Source organism: Macaca thibetana, chromosome 1 (genome assembly GCF_024542745.1).
Source record: "Macaca thibetana thibetana isolate TM-01 chromosome 1, ASM2454274v1, whole genome shotgun sequence".
NCBI lineage: Eukaryota > Metazoa > Chordata > Mammalia > Primates > Cercopithecidae > Macaca > Macaca thibetana.
In genome coordinates, this window is record NC_065578.1 from 93,168,827 (window position 1) to 93,191,675 (window position 22,849).

The 22,849-nt window shown below is 45.5% G+C and overlaps 1 pseudogene; it reads right to left on the bottom strand.

The window, feature by feature from the left end:
• Positions 1-254: 254 nt before the first annotated feature.
• On the bottom strand, positions 255-22,281 carry LOC126949925 (uncharacterized; annotated as a pseudogene).
• Between the last annotated feature and the right edge of the window lie 568 nt (positions 22,282-22,849).

Sequence of the window (22,849 nt, forward strand, 5' to 3'; positions counted from 1 at the left end):
TGAGCATCTACCCGGGCATTGGAAATACTAAGATGCATAAAACAAATTCCTGCCCCCACCCACGGTTGCAGACATTTGTCCTCAATCTTGACTTTCAGTTGTGCCATCACATACCAATCGGTTGTGAAGTGAGTCATAAGTCATTTGTTATCAATAATAGGAAGTACCAAAAGTTTGAAATAGGAGTGAATTCAAAATAAGAGTGAGCGAAAAGTGGATTCCTGGGTATGCATACGATATCATTGCTCTCATTTGCATTCGGACACACTTTCTTTGATGAAGGAAAAAGTGTTGGAGGTGATCTGAGCTCTGACATTTCTAAGTGTTGTCTGTGAGCCCAGGAAAGGCAGGACATTGGCTTGATCCACACTGGGCCACTCTCCATAGCTCTAACAAAGAGTGCCTCCTTCACCATTTCTCATAGAGAAGGGACTAAGCTTGAAGAAAGGCTGCCTTTTGAGAAAACAGAAAAAGCAGTCGAAACTGTTGCCTTTTGACTCTGGCAAGATTTGTTTGTTGTTTAGGAAGGGAACAGTGCACTGGTTATAGCTATGGCAATATTTTTTATTGCTGTGGCCTTCACCTGTCTATTTGCTATCTCACAGATGGCCCGTGATGAATCATGTGATGCACAGTGCTAAGTTAATCTCTTTAATGATATTAATGCTATTTACTTGTATTGTGCTTTAAAATTACAGTTTAAATGTGAACATTTTTGCATTCATTGACTCAGGTAGGTTCAACTTTAAGAATCTTTGAAGTAGGTCTTATTTATTCTTCACCTACTGTGAAGAAATAACCTCAGAGAGGTCTTGCTCAAAGTCTATAGCAGGTGAATGATAGAGCTGCGATTCAAATCCAGATCATGTGTTTCCAAGTGGTGTTTTTGTATGCCACTCGGGCTGTGTTGCATCCAACTTCATAACAGTGAAGAACAAAGATGCAGCTACACTTTCAACATTGACATCTCAAGGGAATGTGGCCAGTTTCATGTTGTTGAATGGAATGTCTCACTGGTTCAGAGAAGCCTATCTCTTGGTAGTGGAGACACATCAACCTCTCTCTCCTCGGTCTGTCTTCTTGACTTTGTCTAGTGAGGTAGCCATTCTGCAGAATTTCATCTGCTTTAGGCATGCAGACCCTGTACTGCACGCGTTCATGCACACGTGGGTACACACACACACACACACACACACCCCACACCACACACACGGGACCAAGACTATTCCAGAAGACTATTCCAGATTTGGCAGGGAGAAACATTTCCATTAGGAACTTTAATGGGGAGCTCAACCCAGTGACTGCCTGAGAGCCCAGAAGTGTCACTTCTGACTATCTAAAGACCAGAGCACCTACTTGCTGCCGTGGTTAGCTGCTGGGCTGGTTTTGGGGTTCTTTTGCATTATGGGCTTATGGGCACTTTAATGTGACTTAAATCACAGGAAATCTTGCACAGAAGAGCAGATAAGAAATGCTCCTGCAACCTTGCTCCCTTCCCCCAACACACACATACATATACACACAGAAACACACACACAAACACACACACACGCACCCTTCTGGAGCCCTGCACACCTACAGCAGGCACTGGCTCTGTGACTAAGATGCTCCTCCCAGGGAGTCACCTTTGGCAGGTGCCCAGACTGTGACATGGGCCACTGAACTGCTCATCATTTGTCTTTCAAAGCCAAGGACTTTTCACCCCTCAGCAAAGTATTTCTCAATCAAAATGCTTATTGAACTTAAAACTGAATGGCCATCTAAAGGGTGGGTCTAGCACTCCCACAGTTGAAGAAATGAAACTTTTGGCTTTGCTGATGCTGAGTCTTGGCTCAAGGTTCCAAGGCTGGATGAAATTCTGCCCTGTACTTGCAAACACATTTGCAGAACTGCTCAGTCAGCCTTCCGGGAAAACCATGCCCACATCCTACGGATTCCTCTTTCTAGCTTTGGTGTTGTCAACACGGAGATCGCTGAGAGTTTAACTCTAAATCGCAGGCCTCCATTGTTCCCTGAACACAAAGGGCAAGGTAGAGAGTAATCAGATAACAAGTGATGAAATTATGGTTTTTGGTGGAAATGCCTTCCATTTCTACAGCACTTCATCTTTCTGGAGAGCTTGCATAATAGGATTTGATCTATACAACATATCTCGGAGGTGAAACTGAGCCAGACTTTCTTTTTTATCTCCATTGTGCAGATGAAGAATCAGAAATGCATAAATACAGTCAGTGATGACTCACATCTATGACAGTGGTCCCATAAGATTGTAATGGAGCTGAAAAATTCCTGTTGTCTAGTGATGTCATGGCTGCGGTAACATCGCAGTGCAGTGCATTCCTCACATGTTTGCGGTGATGCCGGTGTAAACAAACCTATTGCACTGCCAGTCATAGAGAAGCCTAGCACATACAATTATGTAGAGTACATCATAATTGATAATGATAATAAATGACTATTATACTTGTTTATGTGTTTATTATACTATAATTTTATGTTATTTTATAGTGTACCCCTACTAAAAAAAAAAGTTAACTGTAAAACAGCCTCAGGCAGGTGCTTCAGGAGGTATTCTAGAAGAAGGCACTGTTATCCTAGGAAAGGACAGCTCCACATATGTTGCCCCTGAAGACCTTCCAGTGGGACAAGATGTGGAGGTGAAACACAGTGATACTGATGATCCTGACCCTGCCTAGGCTGAGGCTAATCGTGTGTGCTTTTGTCTTAGTTTTTAACAACAACAAAAAAAACTTTAAAAGTAAAAAAATTTAAAAATAGATAAAAGCTTATCAAATATGAATATAAAGAAAATATTTTTGCACAGCTATACGTGTTTGTATGTTAAGCTAAGTGTTATTATGAAAGATTCAAAAAGTTAAAAAAAATCAAAACATTTATAAAGTTAAAAAGTTAATGTATTATTGAAGAAAGAAAAATAAAGTTTTAAAATAAATTTAGTGTAGCCTGAGTATACAGTCTTTATAAAGTCCTCAGTAGCGTACCGTAATGTCCTAGGCCTTCACATTCACTCACCACTCACTCATTGACTCACCCAGAGCAACTTACAGTCCTGCAAGTTCCATTCATGGTAAGTGCCCTATACAAGTGTACCATTTTAAATCTTTATATTGTAGTTTTACTATATCTTTTCTATGTTCAGACATGTTTAGATACATAAATACTTAACATTCTATTACAGTTGCCTACAGTATTCAGTACAGTAACATGCTGTAAAGGTTTGCAGCCTGGGAACAATAGGCTATACCCTATAGCGGAGGTATGCAGCTTGTTATACCATTTAGGTTTGTATAAGTGCACTTTATGATGTTTGCACAACGATAAAATCACCTAATAATGCATTTTTCGAAATGTATCTCCATCATTAAGCTACACATGACTATATATAAAAAGATATAGAGTGAAGAAGTATGTGTGTGGTGTGTGTGTGTGTGTGTGCGCATGTGTGTGCGTGCATGCAAAAGGGAGGAAACATTTAATCACTTAAAATTATCTCAGATAATATCTGATGACAGGGACTTTTGTGTCATTTAAAGTTTTTGTTGTGTCCCATCTCAAGGTTATCTGGAGTCACACTGACTCCAGGGCTCAAGCCAAACAGAGTGGGAATTCCCACAGCAGGAGCCAGCTTGTTACTGAAGTTCACCCGACCTTGACAAGTAAGAGTAGGGAGAATATGTCCCCAGTTTCATAGGCTTTGTGGCTCTCCTGTCTAGAGCCTCTGACTATTTCAGTGGATTGTGGGTAACTGCCAATAGCACAGACAAAATGCACAGAACTGATTAGCAGGATTTGAGAGTGATCTATAACCTAAAAGAACCAAACTAAGCTGCTCTTTAATTGCTCTTTAATTGCATGCCGTGGTCTAGAATTGTTTTCTTTCCCCCTTGTATGTTAGTGCTCTTGGTGGCTTGGTTTCCCCTTCTTTTAGAAAACAATGGCTGGCCCAGGGTCACCCAAAGGCTGTTATTGGAGTGCTCACTCTTAACTCCTTCCCAAGCCATTCTATCTCTGTAATACCACTCCCTGGTCTAATAATCAACACCCCACCACCCCAAAGTCGTCCAGAGCCCTCCTTGGCATGGGACACGAATGGCTGGTGCTTCATGCCAGGAACCACCCTGGTGACTAACTGAAGAGCCCAGCACCACTTTATGTTATACAAGTTCTTGTAAAGTTTGCATTTCATTTCTCCTATTCTCTGTAATCTCTTAAAGGTTGGGGAAAAGCTGATGAAGCAAGTCATTATATGTGCTAATTTTCTAATTTCAATTAAAATGGTTATGAAACACATTTTTAAAAATTACTTTTGAACAAAAACCTTAACAGAAACTGAAGGGGCCTTGGTTAGTTCCTAAGAGGCAATATTCCATTTGGAAAGAAGTGTGGCTGTGTTCATTGTCCATGCTCCATAAGGAACACTCCAGGGAATGCCCAGGGGCAGCCTCTGGGAAGGGTTAGAGTGATTTTTGGCACCAACAGCACTCAAAGTCTCATGGCTTTGATGACTAGTTCCTGGCATTCCTATGGCTGCTGTGCCAAGGGCTATGTAATGGTTATCCCCAAATGTGGGGGTGCCTGGCCTTACAAAATCTACACTCTAGGCTTCTAGAGTTGTCTGGAATGGGAGAGGCAGAGAGGCTGAGCTGGACTGGCCTCTTTGGAGTCAGGGAGGGGTGAGGAGGACCTGCAGGCATGTCCCCTGACTAGCTGCGGTTCCAGCTCAGCTCCCACATAGGAAAGTCTCTGCTGGTTGGGGTCTGTTCTAGGTCTGATGGGCAGGTTAGTGTGTTTAGCCTCTGGAATCCATGTTGAGATGCAAAGAGGAAGACGTTCTTCACTCCTGTCCTCTGTTATAGTGAGGAGTGGTCTTCCAAAAGGGGCACACAATCATGGGGCCTGGTGGCTGATCTTGGGAACAATACCCATAAGGGAGTGAGAGAAGGAGGCTCAGACACAGGGTTGAGTAGTGCACAATTGTACTAGAGGCCTCAGCTGATCACACAGGGAGCTCTGAAGCCAAGTTGGCCCTTCGGAGATATCTTGAATGGAGGGAAAGGAGGAGCCCTTGGTACCGCTGCATCGTCCACTTGTGCCTGAGGCATGTAACCTTTGGGAGGCAGCTCCCATTGGCTGAGGGCAACTCCCAGGGAGGGACCCATCAGCAGGCAACACTTCTGAAGTTAGAAGGATGAGTGTCTTGGCTCATAAGGGAGATGTGGGCAGTCTCTCCAGCATTTGCTCCTGTCAGAGACCACAGAAAGAGGAGTATAAAGCTGTGGCCTCTGGTCTGCACTGCTCTAGGTCAATGCCTTGGCCTGATCCATCAGGATACAGGGCCGGGGGGGACAAAGAAGAGTTTCCAGGGAGCCCTGCCAGTGCTTGCTGGAAAAGAACAAGTGTCAGCTGGAAACTGCAGGGCAGACCCAGTATGAAGAAGAACTGGCCGCTATCTTGTAGATGGAGTCCAGACAACCAGCTTAGGCCTAAGAGGAGAGTCCCAGTGCAGACAAAGAGTTGGTCTGGAAAACACCCCTAATCGGGAGCCGGTTCTAAGATGGTCTAAATCTATGACACTTTCACTAGATTCCCAAAGGTGATTTTAACCTTACTCTACTTTGCACTTCCTAGTGTATATCATTTTTAAAGCATAGCAGACTCATAGACACTGGATGAGGAGAATAGCTGAGAAACGTTCTTGGGAACTGAGAAATACTGACCAAAGCTAGGAGTGATGTCTGCCTATCAGCGTTCACCAAGTCACTTTATCAGGTCCAGTGTGGTTCTCTGCTCTCTGTTCACCCCACTGGGCATTGTTGCCACCTATCTTTATTTTTCTCTTGCATTTGGGAGGAGGGACAGAGGGTGGCAATGGAGGAGAGGCTGTTTGAGAACCGAATAGGAGAAAAGTCTGGCTGTCTGCACTGTGAACCTTTCTCAGGCCATCATGGGGGTGGTTGGCCAGATGCCAGGGAATGGTGGAACGTTCTGGGCCTGCATTCCCTAGCCAAGAGCATTCGATGTATAACTCTTATCACCCTGTTACCCCTCTCCCATCACTATTATGCAAAATTAGGTATAACCCTAGCCAGTCATTATCCCCAAACTAACCTCACAAGCATACACACAGGCTGATGCAACCCACAGCCTACGGCACAGTTAGCTGGCCCCTGACAACAAGGTTTAGAGTGTGACCAAGGGTGAAATATTGCCTCACTGGTCTGAAAAGGCTTTTGCCACCAACAAAGAACCATTATGATAACAGGAAGGCGCTGAAAGCCAAGCACAGTATAGACAGGAAAGATCTCTCTTTCTCTACCCTTCACGAAAAAGAGAGAAGTTTTTTAACCCTCCAGTGTCTGGCTAATTTCCTAAGCAACACTGGCCAAGGGTAACTGCAGCTCCACAATGAGCTGGGCATTCAGGAGAGGCAGGAGCAGTTCTTGGCTGGAAGCCTGTCTGCCAGACAGCGCCAGAGGTGGCACCTGGGTGTGTTACCAAGTGGCCTCTATGGGTGCTAGGGGAAGGAGTGTGTAGAGCAGAGAGTGCCACTGGGGCCTCACAAGCAATTTTTGTTTTTTAAGTTTCCTGCTTTTTCTTCATTTTCATGCCAACTGCATCAATCAAACATTTAAATAACCAAATGACAAACATTGCTGGAAAGCCCACTAGGTGTCAAGCACCACACTAAATGATTCAGGGGAGAGAAGGAACACACCTGCCCTTGCGTTATTTGGAAGGAGAAGATAAGTACACATAAGAAAGAGAAAATGATAGCCTGATGAGCTGCTGTGAGCACACCAGAAAGCCACACAGGAGGTGCTGCTGAGGTCCAGGGCTGGAACAGATCAGTGGCTCATTTTTCCTTTTAGGTCCCACTGTCTACCATGGTCCACGTGGACCATCAGTCACATGCCTTGCTCCTCTCTGGTCTCAAAGGTGGCAAGAAATGGAAATTTGGTCAATCAGAGATCTCCATTCCTTGGGTCACAGTGAAAGGTCCAGGGATAAACTGGACCTATCCAGTGAGTGGGTCAGTAGGTCAGGGAAAGCTTGCTGGAGGAAGGGTAACATAAACTAGGTGTGAAAGCAGGAACAGGATTCAGATAAAAAAGCAGGTGTTCCAGGCAGAGACCCAGCAAGTGCCTGGCATACAAAAGGCCATGGTGAATAAATGAATAAATGTGGCCCACAGAAAAAAAAAAAAAAAAGGCATTTCTGGAGTTTTCAGGCTAACCATTCAGAGAGGTCATCTAAGAGACAAATGGGGAAAAGGAGGGTTGAAAAGAAAGATTAGAATCAAAGGAAGTCTTGCACTAGGAATTAAGGTATTAGACTTTGATCTTTCATGATTTTCAATGGGGGCTCAGCAATAATCCAGCTTATAAGGTGATAAAGGTCTGACTTTGGGTGAGACTCAATGAGAAATGGAGAGCAGGAGGGTGTCTTCCAGGTATAAAGTATGATGAAGCATGGTAGCAGGTGCTTTACTCACTCCAGTGAGGATGAAAAGGAAGGGACAGATATGAGAGGCATTATGGAGACTAATAAAATAAAGATAAGTTTGAGAAATCAAATTTGGATGCTGTTGTGGCTGCATTAGATTTAGTTGCAAATGGTAAAACCCTATATAAATTAGCTAAAAAAAAAAAAAAAAGAAGAAAAAAAAAAAAAAGAAAGAATGTATTAGCCATGTCACTAGGAAGTGTAAGGAAACTTCTTGCTGCAGGCACAGCTCCACTCACGACTAGGCTCTTTCTGTGCGCAGGCAAGTGTTTTAGGCAGCCCCAGACTCATCTCCCAGCAAACACAGGTGAGCTTTCCCATGACCTCTGGTAGAAAGGTCCTAAGAAAGACTCTGATTGGCCAGGCCTTGGTCAGGAGTTCATCCCTGGACCTATCACTGTGGCCCAAGGAATTGAGGTCTCTGATTGACCAGATTTCCATTTCATGGCACCTTTGAAGCCAGAGAGGAGCAAGGCATGTGACTGATGGTCCACCCGTTGTAGACAGTGGGACCTAAAAGGAAAAATAAGCCACTCTTGTTGGAAGGAGTGAGATGGGACAGCATGTAGGACACTCAGAAATGATAACTACTGTGGTTCTATGCTGGGAGCATTAACACAAATATGGAAAGAAGGAATTTAGAGTCAAGGAGATGATTTTAGGCATGTGGAGTAGAATCCTGCTGGGACAGAGCTGGTGGCAGGAGTCTGCCCCCAGCAGAGACACAAGGCTGAGATGACAGGGGGTGTGGAGCTTCAGTAAATCTCCACAGCAGTTTCCACCTATTTCTGCTGACCCCAGTGTCCTGAGCCAGCTTTGTCTTTACAAAGTTGGAACCAGTGAACACAACCAGTGTAGACCTGCTCAGAGAGGAGGTCTGGCCTCCTGATGCTGAAGTTTCAACCCTGCTTCCGCAATTCACCCAGCCCTTCCCCACTGAGATTAATTCCTAACACCTTAGTAAGTGCCATCCTATCACCAAAGGACACTCCAGCTCAGGCAGGGGCCACCCTGGACCTGCTGAAATCACAGGCTGGTCTTTGGCTGAGGTATTTTCTCTGTTTTCACCATAAGAGCAAGTGTAAGTGGTGACCCAGACAGGCTTGGAGACAGATGAACTACCTTGAGAGCACCCAGCCCTGCAGTTACTGTATGCCCTCAGCCAACCCAGCTGGGGCAGCCACGGCAAACCCCCCAGCTCAAGTCAGCCAAGCCAGCACGAATGTGGTCTTCTAATGTTTCACTTTCATGGGTAATCTGAACATCCCCAGGCCACCTTCCTGTGGATCCTGTTTAATTCCAAAGAAATTCAGTAACACAAAGATGATGTTCTTATCCCACTTGCCTACATGCCCATGAGCCAGTCCAATGATTACATCAATAGCATCCTCCCTGCTATTCCTGTCCCCTTCCAGTTTTCTCTCATTGATACCTTCACCCAAGAAGCCACTTGAGGGTACCATACTGCTGTCTGGGCTGTCAGGGTTTATGATAAGAGCACCAGCATGCAGGCCCACAGTGCTGACTTCCTGCAAGAGTTGGGATCATGGTTTTCTCCCTGGCTCTGTGCCACATCTTGTCACCAGGGTCCCACAGAAGTAGAATATGTGCTCTAAGTATCACAAAGTCCCTCATGAAAATAGCTCTTTAAACTTTTTCCTCCAAGCTCTCTCTCCATAGGGGCCTAAAACAGCAGCACCAGGGACCAGGCTGAAGACAGACACATCTCACTCGTCCATTGTCCTTCTCTCACTTTCATGATGCACAGTTAACAAGCAAGAGATCTTTCCACCTCCTTTGCTAAGAAGTGAAAGCCTCCACACACATCAACTCACACCAACTGACCCCTGAAGGGTCACTGTCCCCAGCTCTGCTCTGTGCACCATCCACATACATGGCAGACAAAACTGTCAAGCAAGGCTCCCCATCATGCTGACCACAGAATTGGGTCAGAACTTGGAACCATCCTGCTGAGAGCTCGTGTACACCCAGTGGCAGCAGCAGTGGATGCAGACAAGTTAGCAAGGGCAGCAGGAGGATGTGTGCTGATGGCCACACCTGGCTAAGACCCAGAGCCAGGCAAAGGCAGGCCAGGCCACAGAGGGACCTGACTGTGCTATGGACTCATGCTCCTCTGCTGAAATGACACCCTTCACCCCTGAACCCACCAATCATTGTCACGCCCTACCAGGTACTCCATCCCCAACCCCAATACTCTCTGAAAAACACTTGTTCTCCTCCCATATTGCTTCCTCCTCCCTCTTCTCTGCAAAGATAGCCCTTCAAACTCCAGCCTGATCCCAGCCTCTTTCCCAAAGCCTCTTCTAGTCACGTTACCCACTCTCCCTCTCTCCTTCTTGAATCATAGTCAATAAATCTCCCAGTCCCCTCCATTCCACCTCAAGCTCCTTCAAATCTCCTCTCTTCTCTCTGCCTTAGCTTAGGCTCCCCCATGTCTTGTCTAATGATTGCTCCTTGCCTGCTCTTCCTGCCTTCTCTCTTGCCTCTTTCAATGTATTCTCTATACTGTAGGGTTCATTCCAAAAGACAAATACAATCATGTCATGATCTACATAGCCAACACTGTTTTTCTGTTTTGTTTTTTGAGACAGGGTCTTGCTCTGCTACAAGTGTGGTAGCATGAAAACAGCTCACTGTAACCTCAAACTCCCAGGCTTAGGCAATCCTCCCACCTCAGCCTCCAGATTAGCTAGGATTACAGGTGCACATCACCACACATGGCTAATTTTTAAATGTTGTGTAGAGTTGGGGTCTCACATGTGCCCAGGCTGGTCTTGAACTGCTTGCCTCACATGATCCTCCTGCCTCGGCCTCCCAAAGTGTTGGGATTACAGGCGTGAGCACTGCACCCAGCCTGCTAACACTTATTGTTGAATGCTTACTGCATGCTAGGTTCTGTTCTAAGTGCTTACATGCAAAATGTGTTGAAATCTCATAGTAACCTCATGAAGTAGGCATTATTTCTCCCATTTCATAAAGGAAAAAACTGAGGCCAAGAGAGGTTAAGTAACCTGGCCAAGGTCATACAATTAGTGACAGAGCCAGAATGTGAACTCAAGCCTCCAGGCTTTAAATTCCTCACTCTCAAGCAATGCACTGTAATCATACTGCTTCTCAATTGTTCTCCAGTCTTCTTAGCTCATTTTTCTGGCTCCTGCCCACCTGTCTCCAGACTCATCCATTTTCACTTGCCCACATGCAACTTTGCTCCCCCTTCCACCCCAGTGGTGTGCCAGTGAATATTTAACATTGGCTTTCTGGAAAATAAAGTCCTGACTTGCAGCATTTGCCAACCTCCATGGTGTAAATGCTCCCATCATGGCTGATTTCAAGCTATGAATATGATGTCACTGAATGCAGAGATGGGAAGAGATGTGCACAATCAGTCTGTGAGCTGAGCTGGCAGGAGCTGACTCCAGCACACCACTGATGGAATCCAGCTCTGTCACCCTCCATGACTGCTCGTCAAGGATGGAGTACCTTGGACCTCACACACCCATCCACCTGATCACATGTAGATCTGGAAAGTGCTGTTGAAAGCCCACATTTATTTCTTTGCCCACCAATGGAAGTCTTAAGGCAGAACTGAAGGCTGCTGTCATTTCCAGACAGGCCCCTGTCTCCTACTTGCCACAGTAGATTTGACTCATCACAGCCCCTGCCCTCCTCCACCAAAACACCCCACCCTGCTGCCTGGGTCTGTGTGTCTGTGCTTCTCCATCATCTCACACTTCCAGGGGGCCCATCTCTTCTCATTCCTTCCTATGAGGATGTTTTGGGAATATGGATGTCCCATAAGCCCCTCCCATTAAGCCATTCTTAGGCCTCCTTGATCCTCTTTCTCCACAGACTCAACCCTTCCTCCATGTCCCAATCTCTGACTGACACTGCCATTCATCGCATCAGCCAAGCCAGGAACATGGGCATGATCTGAGACCTCCCTCCCCTCTCCCACTTCAGCCTAGGCACCAAGCCCTACAGAGTCTACCCTTGTGATATCTGTGGCCTCCATCTCCTGCCTCTCATGGTCCCATCTCTGCTGCGGCTATCACCACTCTCTTCCTGAATTGCTGCCACAGTCTTACACCTGCATGCCTCTGCTCTGGCCCATCCCCACATCGCTACCAGGAGACCTGGCTCCCCATGATACCAAGCCTGCCCCTCCTGCTCCTCTCCTCAGTGCCCAGGGTGCCCAGAGTCCTTGCCTTTCACCTGGGCTTCCACACTTACCTGGGTTCTTCAGTGTGGGGGACCTGGTCAGAATGCTTCCTCTCTTCAATTTTAGTCTCCAGCTCTCCTTTGGTCTCTGTCTATGCCCTTGATTGAGCACTTCTGCCTCCTAAGTGGGAGTCTGGGTCCAGAGGTATCCTCTTGCCCAGTCTACCCTGGGCCACATCCACAGTCCTGGGGGAAGGTGTCTGCCCCACTGTAGCACATATGTGTGTTTGCATCTCCTGTTCAAGTAGGAACTCGCTCTTATGCCAGGCAGCCCCAAGGATTGAGCTCCACTGCTCAGAGATCAGAAGATATTCCCAAGGTCAGGATGAGCTTCAGTGGACATCCTGGGGGCTACTCCTAGGGGAGGCGGCTAAGGTGGGCACAGCTCATAGCCAGGACCCTGTATTTTCCTCCCAACTCCTAATTAAAGACCAAGGGGTTTACCCAAAGAAAGTACTTGCTTTCCCTTTGTATGTCTCCAGTGCTGTGTACAATAACCACTACTACTAGGTGTGGCTTGGGAGTAACATTTTCTTAATAAATATTTAATGTGGTGTTACCATAGAAACCACACTCACTGTATAAGAATGGTCAGTTTTCGTCCCAGCTACTCGGGAGGCTGAGGCAGGAGAATGGCGTAAACCCGGGAGGCGGAGCTTGCAGTGAGCTGAGATCTGGCCACAGCACTCCAGCCCGGGCGACAGAGCGAGACGAGACTCCGTCTCAAAAAAAAAAAAAAAAAAAAAAGAATGGTCAGTTTTCATAGCCTCACAATCAAATGCTAATATTAATACTACCGACTGAGACTACAGCACACTTCCCTGGTCTTGGTTATTCTGGATCTTGTGGGACCTGGGGCCATCTCTAGGATCACCAGTCAGCATCTCTTTTCTTTAAACCACTCTACTGAGATATGATTGACAGGTAGAAAGCTGGACATAGTTAATGTATACAACCTGATGAATCTGTAGATATCACCTGTGAAACCATTGACACCATCCACCAAGGCCATCCATCACCTCTCAAAGTTTCCTCCCACTCCCTTTATTATTATTATCATTATTTTTGTGTGTATGGTAAGAACACTTAACATAAGGTCTACCTTTTTAGCAATTTTTTTTTTTTTTTTTTGACAGAGTCTTGCTGTTGCACAGGCTGCAGTGCAGTTGTGTGATCTTGGCTCACTGCAACCTCTGCCTCCCAGGTTCAAGGGTTCTCCTGCCTCAGCCTCCTGAGTAGCTGGGACTATAGGCACCCGCTACCATGCCCAGCTAATTTTTGTATTTTTAGTAGAAACAGGGTTTCACCATATTGGCTGGGCTGGTCTCAAACTCCTGACCTTGTGATCCACCCACCTTGGCCTCCCTAAGTGCTGGGATTACAGGCATGAGCCACTGCTCTCAGCCTACAAATTTAAAGTATACAATATAATATTCAAAGCTACAGGCACTATGCTGTATAGTAGATCTCCAGAATTTGTCTTGTGTAATGGAAACTTTGCACCCTTTGACCATCATTTCCCCTTTCCCCTTTTGCCAATCGCTGGCAACCACCATGCTACTCTGCTTCCATGAGTTTGACCAACATCTTTAAATGTGGTGCCAGGTCACAGAGATGTGTGGGATAGTCAGTTTACAGAACGAACCTGTGGAGAGTTTCCTCAGAGGAAACCACATTGGTGACCCCTCCTGACTCATCCAGAGCCACCTGAGCCAGTGCATTAAAAGCTCTTTGTAGAGAAGTGATGACTTGGGACAAATGCATTAGGTGACACTAAGTGTGCATGTGTTTGGGGCAGTCTTGGAGACGGTGCTGACCATGACTGAGCTACCGGGGTCCTTCCTCCAGCCTGAGAGGCAAGAGCGCCCAGGAAGTGGGCAGCCAGAGCTCTCTAAAGGTCCCTCTTCCCAGGTGAATTTTCTTTCTGACTGCAGGAATGCTGGGCTCTTGTTGCCTGGTTTGCTGACCGCTATCCAGAGCCAGTACTGGCCACAGCACACATCCAGCCTGAGCCTGAACATGGCTGCCTGTCCACACTCCTGATGCCTTCCTCTTCCTTAGAGTCCACTTCAAGTTATTCAGATAACCAGAGTCTCCTCCGTCTTCACTGTATCACAGCTGTAATCTTGTCAGGATAAACCGATTGTGCTGGATCTTTTAAAGTCTATCTGTTGGAGGTTTCCAGGGAATTTATTTAGTGCTTATCTGATTAACTGGGGCCAATTCACTAAGCTTCCAAGTAATGGAATCTGCTTTAAGCTTCAAGACATTGAAACAAAGAAACTTAGACAAAGATGGCTGAGATAAAATTTCATAGTGCAACAAAGGCTACGTTGTAGACTGTCAGAAACAGAAAAAGTTTAGGATAGAATTTATATAGCTCTCAGGGTGGGGAACAGGGCAGTTAATTCAATCCTAAGCGACAAATGTGTGACAGAGCGAAAAAAAAAAAAAAGAAGCCTCCTTTTCTATTTAAGTAGCCAGTATGTCATTGTTTTTGAGGTAGTTGACTGATTTTTGAATCTGGTACGAGACTATCAAGATCCATGTCAAACACAAGAAGCCAAGAACAGTAGTTACCTAGGCAGGGTGGGAACTGGGCAGAAGGAAACAAGACTGGGAGAAAGCATTTTTGCTGTCTAAGAGTATTTATACTTTTTGGCTGGGTAGAATGGCTCATGCTTGTAATCCCAGCACTTTGGGAGGCCGAGGTAGGCAATCACTTGAGCACAGGAGTTCCAGACCAGTCTGGCCAACATGTTGAAATTCCATCTCTACAAAAAATACAAAGATTAGCCAGGTATGGTGTCATGTGCCTGTAGTCTCAGTTACTTGGGAGACTGAAGTGTGAGGATCACTTGAGCCTGGGAAGTTGAGGCTGCAGTGAGTCATGATCACACCACTGCACTCCAGCCTGTGTGAGAGTAAGACCCTGACCCCCCCAAAAAAAAGTTTATACTTTTTGTGTTTCAAATCATACAAATGTATTACGCCTTTTGAAAATTAACCCATTTCCTATTTAGAAAATAAAAGTGCAACTCACTGCCAGCAATTTTACATAAACATGCTCTTTGAGGCTGAAGGAAATCTGATTTTCGGTATGAAAATAAAATATAAAAACTATTCTTGGAGTTATTTCTAAGCAGAACTTGTCTCTAATCCTAATGTAACAGAAATATATGTGATGTTACATTATGATTAGAAGCAAGAGTATTCTCGGGGCAAACAGGAAATGGGTTAAATGAAAATAACAGTTTAATTTACTTTGCTATTTTGAAAAATAAATATAGCATCCAAGACAACATTTCAATTAGGCAGATCCTCTGAAACTAGATAGGGGTTACAAAAGCATATATTTTTAGTCATGGAAAACATCATTTATCAAAGAGTTCTGAGCCTCTTGGTTTGTGCTCTGCCTTAGTCTAGGCCTTGAAAAAGATGAACATAACAAGGCTGGTACCTGTCTTCAGGCTTTGCCGAGGTACACTTGGTGAAAATCAATGTGACGTGCTGGGACTACGTGGCAAGCAAGTGGCTATGTGCAGGTCTGTCGGATTAGAGTCAATGGCCAGAGCAGCAACGAATCACCCCATTTGCAGAGAGATGTTGTGCCAGAGAAGCCAAGTGCCAAGGAGGAAGGCTGGCAGAAGCTCTGCTCAAAAGACTAAGTGAGTGTGTGTGTGTGTATGTGTGTGTGTGTGTGTGTACAACAGCCCAACAAAAAGCAGGTATATAAATAGGAAGCAACGAACAGTAGAATCCATGCCCAAGGTTGAGATAAGTGAAGAAAGAAAATTGTGCCCTGATGGGTTTGAGTTCAAATTGTGTGGTAGAAACCTACACCACCCATTTGGGCAAATCAGACAGGCACTAGCCGCGCAGCTGAGCTGGAAAAGTGTCTGTGGGAGGATGCCAGGAAAAACACTATCACCCACCCTTTGAAGGAGGGGGATGTGCTGAATCTTGGTAACCAGGAGAACTTAAAACTGGAGCCGGGAGTGTGATGTGACCACCCAGAGGGAGAATGCACAAACAAAATATGAAGGGGAAAAAAGTTTAATTAAAAAGACAGCAGCGATGAGAGATTTAATTTCAGCCATGCAGCCAGCCCAGGGCCCATGTGGGGAAGTAGAGATACTGCAGGAAGTGGGGCAGGAGGGGATGCTGGAGGCCTCTCATTTCATGGAGATAAGGTATCTGGCAGCCTGTAGAACAAACAAGGCGCTGCCTGGGAGAGATGCAGGTACCCCTCAAGCCATAAAATCCCTCTTCTGGTCCCCAGCAAGCACTGATTCCACGGTAGGTAACCTGAGGGGACTGAATAGTCACAGATGAAAATAATCCCTTTAGTTCAAAGGTCATCTCTGCCACCCTGCTCAAGGACAGCAGGTTTCAAGACCTGAGATCTGAGTGTCGCCGCCTTTGTTCCCAAGGGCCTTTGAGCACTGGCCGGAAAAGGCCCTAGAGCATCTGGGGTTCTACAGGGTAAAGAGAGCAGGGTCTATAATTTCCCAACCCTGAGGAGGAGAGAGAAGGAGCAGCAGACATACAACTTCCCAAAAAGCACAGCTGGCAAGCACACCCACACCGTTAGGCTGCAACTCCCTGAACTAATTAAAAGGCAGAGCAGTGGGAATTTCTGTATTGCTGCATAAGCAGCTCTTGGGGAAAATATGCTCGTGGTATTGCAAACACAGGGCTCCCTCTTCACTTCCAAGAGCCAAGTCGGACACAGGTGATTACAGTTTAGGACTAAATGTGTGGGTAGGAATGTGTGTGTGTAGGAATGTGTGTGTGTGTGTGTGTGTGTGTGTGTGTGTGTGAAGGAGGGGGGTGGAGAAGAACTCAGCCAGAGAGAAATGCAATGTGATGGAAATACTTAAAGAGACTATGATCTTCTCTCTGATTCCCCTTGAGGACAGAACAACAGGCAAAGGACTCAAATTGCACCACCAGAGAATTTGTGTGGCCACTAGGAGAAAAAAAAAATCCTACAACTTATAAGGGAGTATTTTTGCATTGCAATCTCTAGGAGGTGTTTTCCTCTCTTTCTAAGTTTAAAGATTCATTGTTTGAGTTTAACCCCGCTTGGAGCCAGAAAGATGGGCCAAATCAACACCAAGAGTGTTTTTCTGCTCTGTGAATCTATAGAAAGGAAAATTTTTTCCAACTCTTTCCTCATAATAACACTCTATCAATGTGGAGAGCTCCTCTGGTGCAGAACTTTCATATCTTGGATTGGGGATCCCAGAGGGAGCCCAGCTGACAGGATGCCCTTAGGAGACCCACTTGTGGGCCACCAGGAGAGTTATTTGATGAGGGTGTTGGGAATGAAGCTGAGCTGCAGGATGTGAGATAAAAACCCTGACATCAAGAAAGAGGACAAAAGCAGCGCATCCCCTCTGTCTTCCCTGGGGAAGGCCCAGTGGAGGCTGGACTTTATCCTGGGACAGTGATGGATTGCACTGTCTGGGCTTATGAGACAGAAAGGGGAAAGGCTTTTCAGCAAGATAGTCAGGGACAGAAGGTGGCTCAACTGTCACTTGGCCCAGACGCCACTGGAAATCAATCTCAAGTCCTTGGTCGAGAAGATTTAAAGTTGAAACAGCAAGAGAATACTTCGAGGCATCTAACGGAAGAGCTGTGACCCTGCTGGGGGAGTGCCCTGCCCTGTCCCCACCATAAGGACTACCAGAAAGGAGGTATAGCATCAGTAATGGCAGAGGCAATGACAGCTCACGTAGGCCACCAGGAGACAGTGCAGAGAATGCCTCTGCTCTGATCCCGATCCTGGCCTCAGAAAAACTTGAATGATTGCTAAAAATCTGTGTGGGCCCCCTGGGATTCTGCAGGTAGAAACTGGGCTATGCCTTCAGTGGGCTTGGGGTTCCAGTGACTCTACTAGGAGGGAGCTCAGAGGCAAACATATTTTGTTGCCAGTATGTTGCCCCTTTCTGACTATGTCCTTCAGGCAGGCATTGAGGGAGGAGTTTATATATATAGGATGGCACATAACCTGGGAGCATCCCCATGAACATACAGAGGGAGTGTGTAGAAAATACCTATATTAAAATATAAGGAAACTAATGCTTCAATAGGTTATCAACAATTTATCCAAATAGTAGTTGGTGGAAGAACTGGTCATAGGCAAGGAGTTATTGAGAAGGGAGGAAAGGCATGGGGCAATAGAGTACCTACCAGTTTTCTAGAGAATTAACTAGGTCCTACTAACAAATTATATTTCAGGACCACAGACAGCAGCACAGGAGCACCATTTTGGTGCATACTCCCACTCCGTTTATTTCATCTATGTCAGTGGTGTCATCTCTCACCCATTAAACCCAGTCCAGGCTCTCAGTGGAAGCTCTGAGGAACTTCTGAGGCTACACAGAAAATAGTCTGAAGACCACTGTACTATACTTTTCACAAGGGAATGATAAATCAATTATCTTTATTTCCAATCCAGTCCTTGTCCAGTACTAATAATACCAGCTAATGTTTATTAAGCATTTACTATACCCATGTACTGTGTTCTCATTTTATCCCTATAACAACCCTACAAGGTTAATTCCATTATCATATCCATTTTATAGATGGAGAAATGGAAAGATGAGGAAACTAAGATAAGCTGAAATAGGAGAAACAGCAAAATTAAGTGACTTTTTCTGAGGTCACACAGGCAATCTAATTCCAGAACCCATACCCACAGTCACCCTGTCAGAGTTGTGTTCTTGAACTTTATACATAGAATTCAGGCAAAATGGTAAGAGACACGACATAGGGCAACTTGGCACGTGAAGTCATCAGGGACCTGGAAAAGCATCTGCTTTAGTGCCTAGGAACTGAGAGTTCTGTTTCCTATTAAGATTCTGCCTCTTATTGCTACCTGCAAAAACTACAACAAGTTATATAACGTTTCTATGTCCCTTTTTCCTTTCCCAGTGGAACAATGAAGTGAACCAGGCATCAAGGGCAGATTTGGAATAGGTAAATACCCAGAAGCTGCTAAGGAAAATAAGTCGTAAGTTAGAATGTCTGTTTCGTTTTCTAAATTGTGTGGTGTTTTAGAGCTGTCAGGGACCTGCAGATCTTAGAATCCATATTCTGCAGGATCTTTAATGTTTTATCTATATGAACACCTCACTCAACACAATAATCCTTCCAACCACATTCCTGAGATGGTGCTGAGGTCTTTTAGGGCCAGGTCGCTCCTTGGGTCACCAGGAAGCCATCCCTTCTCCACAGCACACCCTTCCTCTACCAAATGTACCCAAATATAGCACATCATAGCATTTTCCAAAGCTGCTTCTAAGATTGCACCATATCCATCTCCCTCCCACCAGAGATACTATTTGCGCCCTCTGCTGCAGCCAGAGCAAATAATATCCCACTTCCTCCTGGCAGCCCTTGGCATGAAGGTGAGTTATTACGCCTCTCATAATGTCAATGGAAGGCTAGGCATTTCAAAGGGAACAAGTGAAATATGATTTGTTCTAGCCTCATCAGAGGTGAGGGTCATGGATCAGTGGAGTACAAGAGATAGTCTGGAGATGTCAGCAGGGGCCAAATCACAAGGGACATTGTATGAGATTCTATGCTGAGGGCAATGGAGAGCCACTGAAGGCTTTTAAGCAGGGGAGTGACACAATCAAATTTGGATTTTAAGAAAAATCACTGACTACAAGTTGGAGAGAGGATTGGAGGCAAAGGTGAGACTGGGGGCAGGACATGCCATGGCCAGACCAGGGCACAGTAAAGCAGGCCTCTAACCTCCTAGCTTCTAGCAATGCTGCCAGTGATGGTGAGCTATACCAGCAGCCATAGCTCACTCTTGGTTCACATTCAGCTCTGGGCAACAGAGCCTTTCTACAGGAATAGCAATGTTAGCTCTTTCCCAGCATCTATCTCTGCAACTAACTGTTTTAAATATAATCTTGTTAGTTTCAGCTCTTCCTTTTGGGCTATTGAAATCTTTGTGCATCTTGATCCAACTTTTTTTTTTTTTTTTTGAGATGGAGTCTCACTCTGTCGCTCATGCTGGAGTGCAGCAGCGCTATCTCGGCTCACTGCCACCTTCGCCTGCCAGGTTCAAGCAATTCTCCTACCCTCAGCCTCCCGAGTAGCTGGGACTACAGGCATGCGCCACCATGCCCAGCTAGTTTTTGTATTTTCAGTAGAGATGGGGTTTCACCATGTTGACCAGGATGGTCTTGATCTCTTGACCTCTTGATCCGCCCACCTCAGCCTCCCAAAGTGCTGGGACTACAGGTGTGAGCCACCACACACGGCCATCAACTTCTTCTTTTTTACTTAAGGGGAAATACTGAAAGATTTGCTGAAGGGCCATGGATAGTCATTGGTGGTAGGGACAATACTGAACCCAGATTTTCTGACTCCTGACTCCTAAACCAGGCACCCTGGTATTCTATCTCTCTAGGAAATTGATCTGTTTACAGGAACTAGAATCAAGATTGACTAGAAGATTGATAGGTTAGCAGGAAAAACAGGTTGTAGCTTACAGACCCCAAAGGCAGGGAGAGAGGACCCTACATCCCTTTCTCATGTTTCCTCCTGTTGACTAAAAGATGCCTGAGTTTGAATCTACAATCCACAGGGATGGCATAACAAGTCTTCAGGCAGCTGAAAGTCACAGTTGTTCAAACTAATCATTGTGGCACTTGACAATATCAAAAGACTAGAGGGAATTTCATAGATGAAAAAAATATCTTACAAGCTAATGAATGCTTAACAAAAGCTTCTCTATGGAGCTGAACTAGTTCAGAACATAAATGCTGTTTAGGGAGACTGGACAGGAAATGGGACACCCCTGTGCAGGTGGGAAGGGATTGGGGGCAGACAGAAAGCTTCCCTGGATGATTTCCTAAGAATCACTGTCTGTCTCCTGGGACCTAATCCACTTGATTTCTGGTCAGGATTTATTTCCATAACCCCATGAAACCTGGTGACTGGCCCCTGCTCATGAAAGTCGTGGACCAGGCTCCAGTTGCACAATCAGCCAGTGCCCAGTGCCTATAAAGTCTAGGACTGGATTTCCACATGGTGCTGGGAATCAGCAGTGAACTGTGTCCAAAGCTCTGTCCCAGCCTGACCAGTACCTCTTAGGTTAGTCCATTCCCCCACCCCAGCCACCGCACCTCCATTAGCTCTTTTTTCTTTTGTTTTCTTGATATTAATGCTTATTTTATATATATATATATATATATATATAAAAAACAGAACAGCCTTCTCCTTCTAGCCAGCTCATCCTACATCTCTTGTGTTGGCCTCATAGGACTTCCACTCAACTCCTTCTCTATTGCCCACTTGAATCCCCTCCTCAAGTCCCGCTAAAACGGTGATTTCTGAGTAGCCTTATTTGTAAGCCAAATGCTGTTACTGAAACATCAAAGTTGTCAGATGATCAAAAACTTTGTTGGTCCCTTTAAAGTAACCATATGCTTTTCCTTCAATAACTATCAATCGGCCACGTTTCACAAAGGAAGCTAACAGCAATCAGGAGTAACTCCAAAATACACTCTTCAGGGAGAGACTACGTAAGCCTGCATAGACTTTTCAAACAGGCACATGAGCATTATTTAAAAAAGGACAAGCGGCTGGGCACAGTGGTTCATGCCTGTAATTCCACCACTTTAGGAGGCCGAGGTGGGTGGATGAGGAGGTCAGGAGATTGAGATCATCCTGGCCAACATGGTGAAACCCTGCCTCTACTAAAAATACAAAAATTAGCTGGGCTAAAAAATACAAAAAGTAGTGTGGTGGCATGCACCTGAGTCCCAGCCACTCAGGAGTCTGAGGCAGGTGAATCACTTGAACCCAGGAGGCGGAGGTTGCAGTGAGCCGAGATTGCACCACTGCACTCCAGCCTGGTCAACAGAGCGAGACTCCGTTTCAAAAAAAAAAGAAAAGAAAAGAAAGAAAGACAAGCAAACCAAATTATGTACGTTTTGACCCTAGCCCTGATACTTACTGTCCAAGCTGTAAAGGAGGCCCCATATAGCCTGTACTGAGACAGTTGACCATCACCCAAGCCCTGTCCCTATGGTCTAACAAACCTCTCCTTGGCAAAGCAACGGCCCAAAGTTATCTATCCCATTCAGAAGATTGGATGGCAAGAGCTTCATTAAGCAGTCAATGAGGGAATACTTTTTCAAAGAGCATTTTCTATAGCTTTCTATCTGGTTTCTCACACATCTTCAATGACATCTGAAAAGCTTTGTTGAAGTGAAATGTATTTGTCTGTGGCCAGGTTACTTAAATTGCCTCTCTTCCTTGCCAGGAAATTCCAAAATCTGGCAAGAGATGTCTTGTATAAAGTCTCACACAGCAGGAAAGAAAAGCCTTGCTGACACAGAGGACTTTCAGAGGATTAAACACAAACCACATTTTTAAACAAAATAGAGTAAACTAAAAAGTAAGCTAAAATAAAAGCTTACTCTGGTTACCCACTTTCAGAGAAGCCGCTAAGCCATCAGAGGCACTGGTGCTACACATTAGCATTTTAGCTTCTTAACTTGGACACATCACCAGCTGAGCAATTGCTGCGTCCAGGTAAATTTAATTGAGTTTAACATCCCTCAGTCCTAGAATCTTTCAACGCCAGTGCCTGTGAACTTAGCTAACGACCGGAGGCAGGTGAATCTCATGGTGCTGATGCTTTTATCTCTCCTGGGCTTGGGCATCATACAAGAGGGGATTCAGGGGTGTATCAAGCACCCTCAGCCTGGGGGCAGCTGTGTGCTTTTGGCCACGGGTGCTCTTGGAGAGGCACAGAGGTGCTCTCCACAGAGAGGCAGCAGGAGCCAGGCATGCTCCTGACCACTCCAGCCTCTACCAGCCCAGTGCTTGCGTGTCTGGTGAATCACAGGGTGATGTGGACAGGTCCAGGAGGTTTGTTGTGTGCTTGCTTCTTATCATAGGGCGCTTCCTGTCCTGAACTGGAAGGATAAAGGAAGGGCTTTCTTAAGAGATGCATATTTTTTTAAAAATTCATTTTCTATATGTTTTCAAGAAGGTACATGGCAGCATTATCTCTAAGAGGAAATCACTGGAAAAAAAAAGTGCCTGC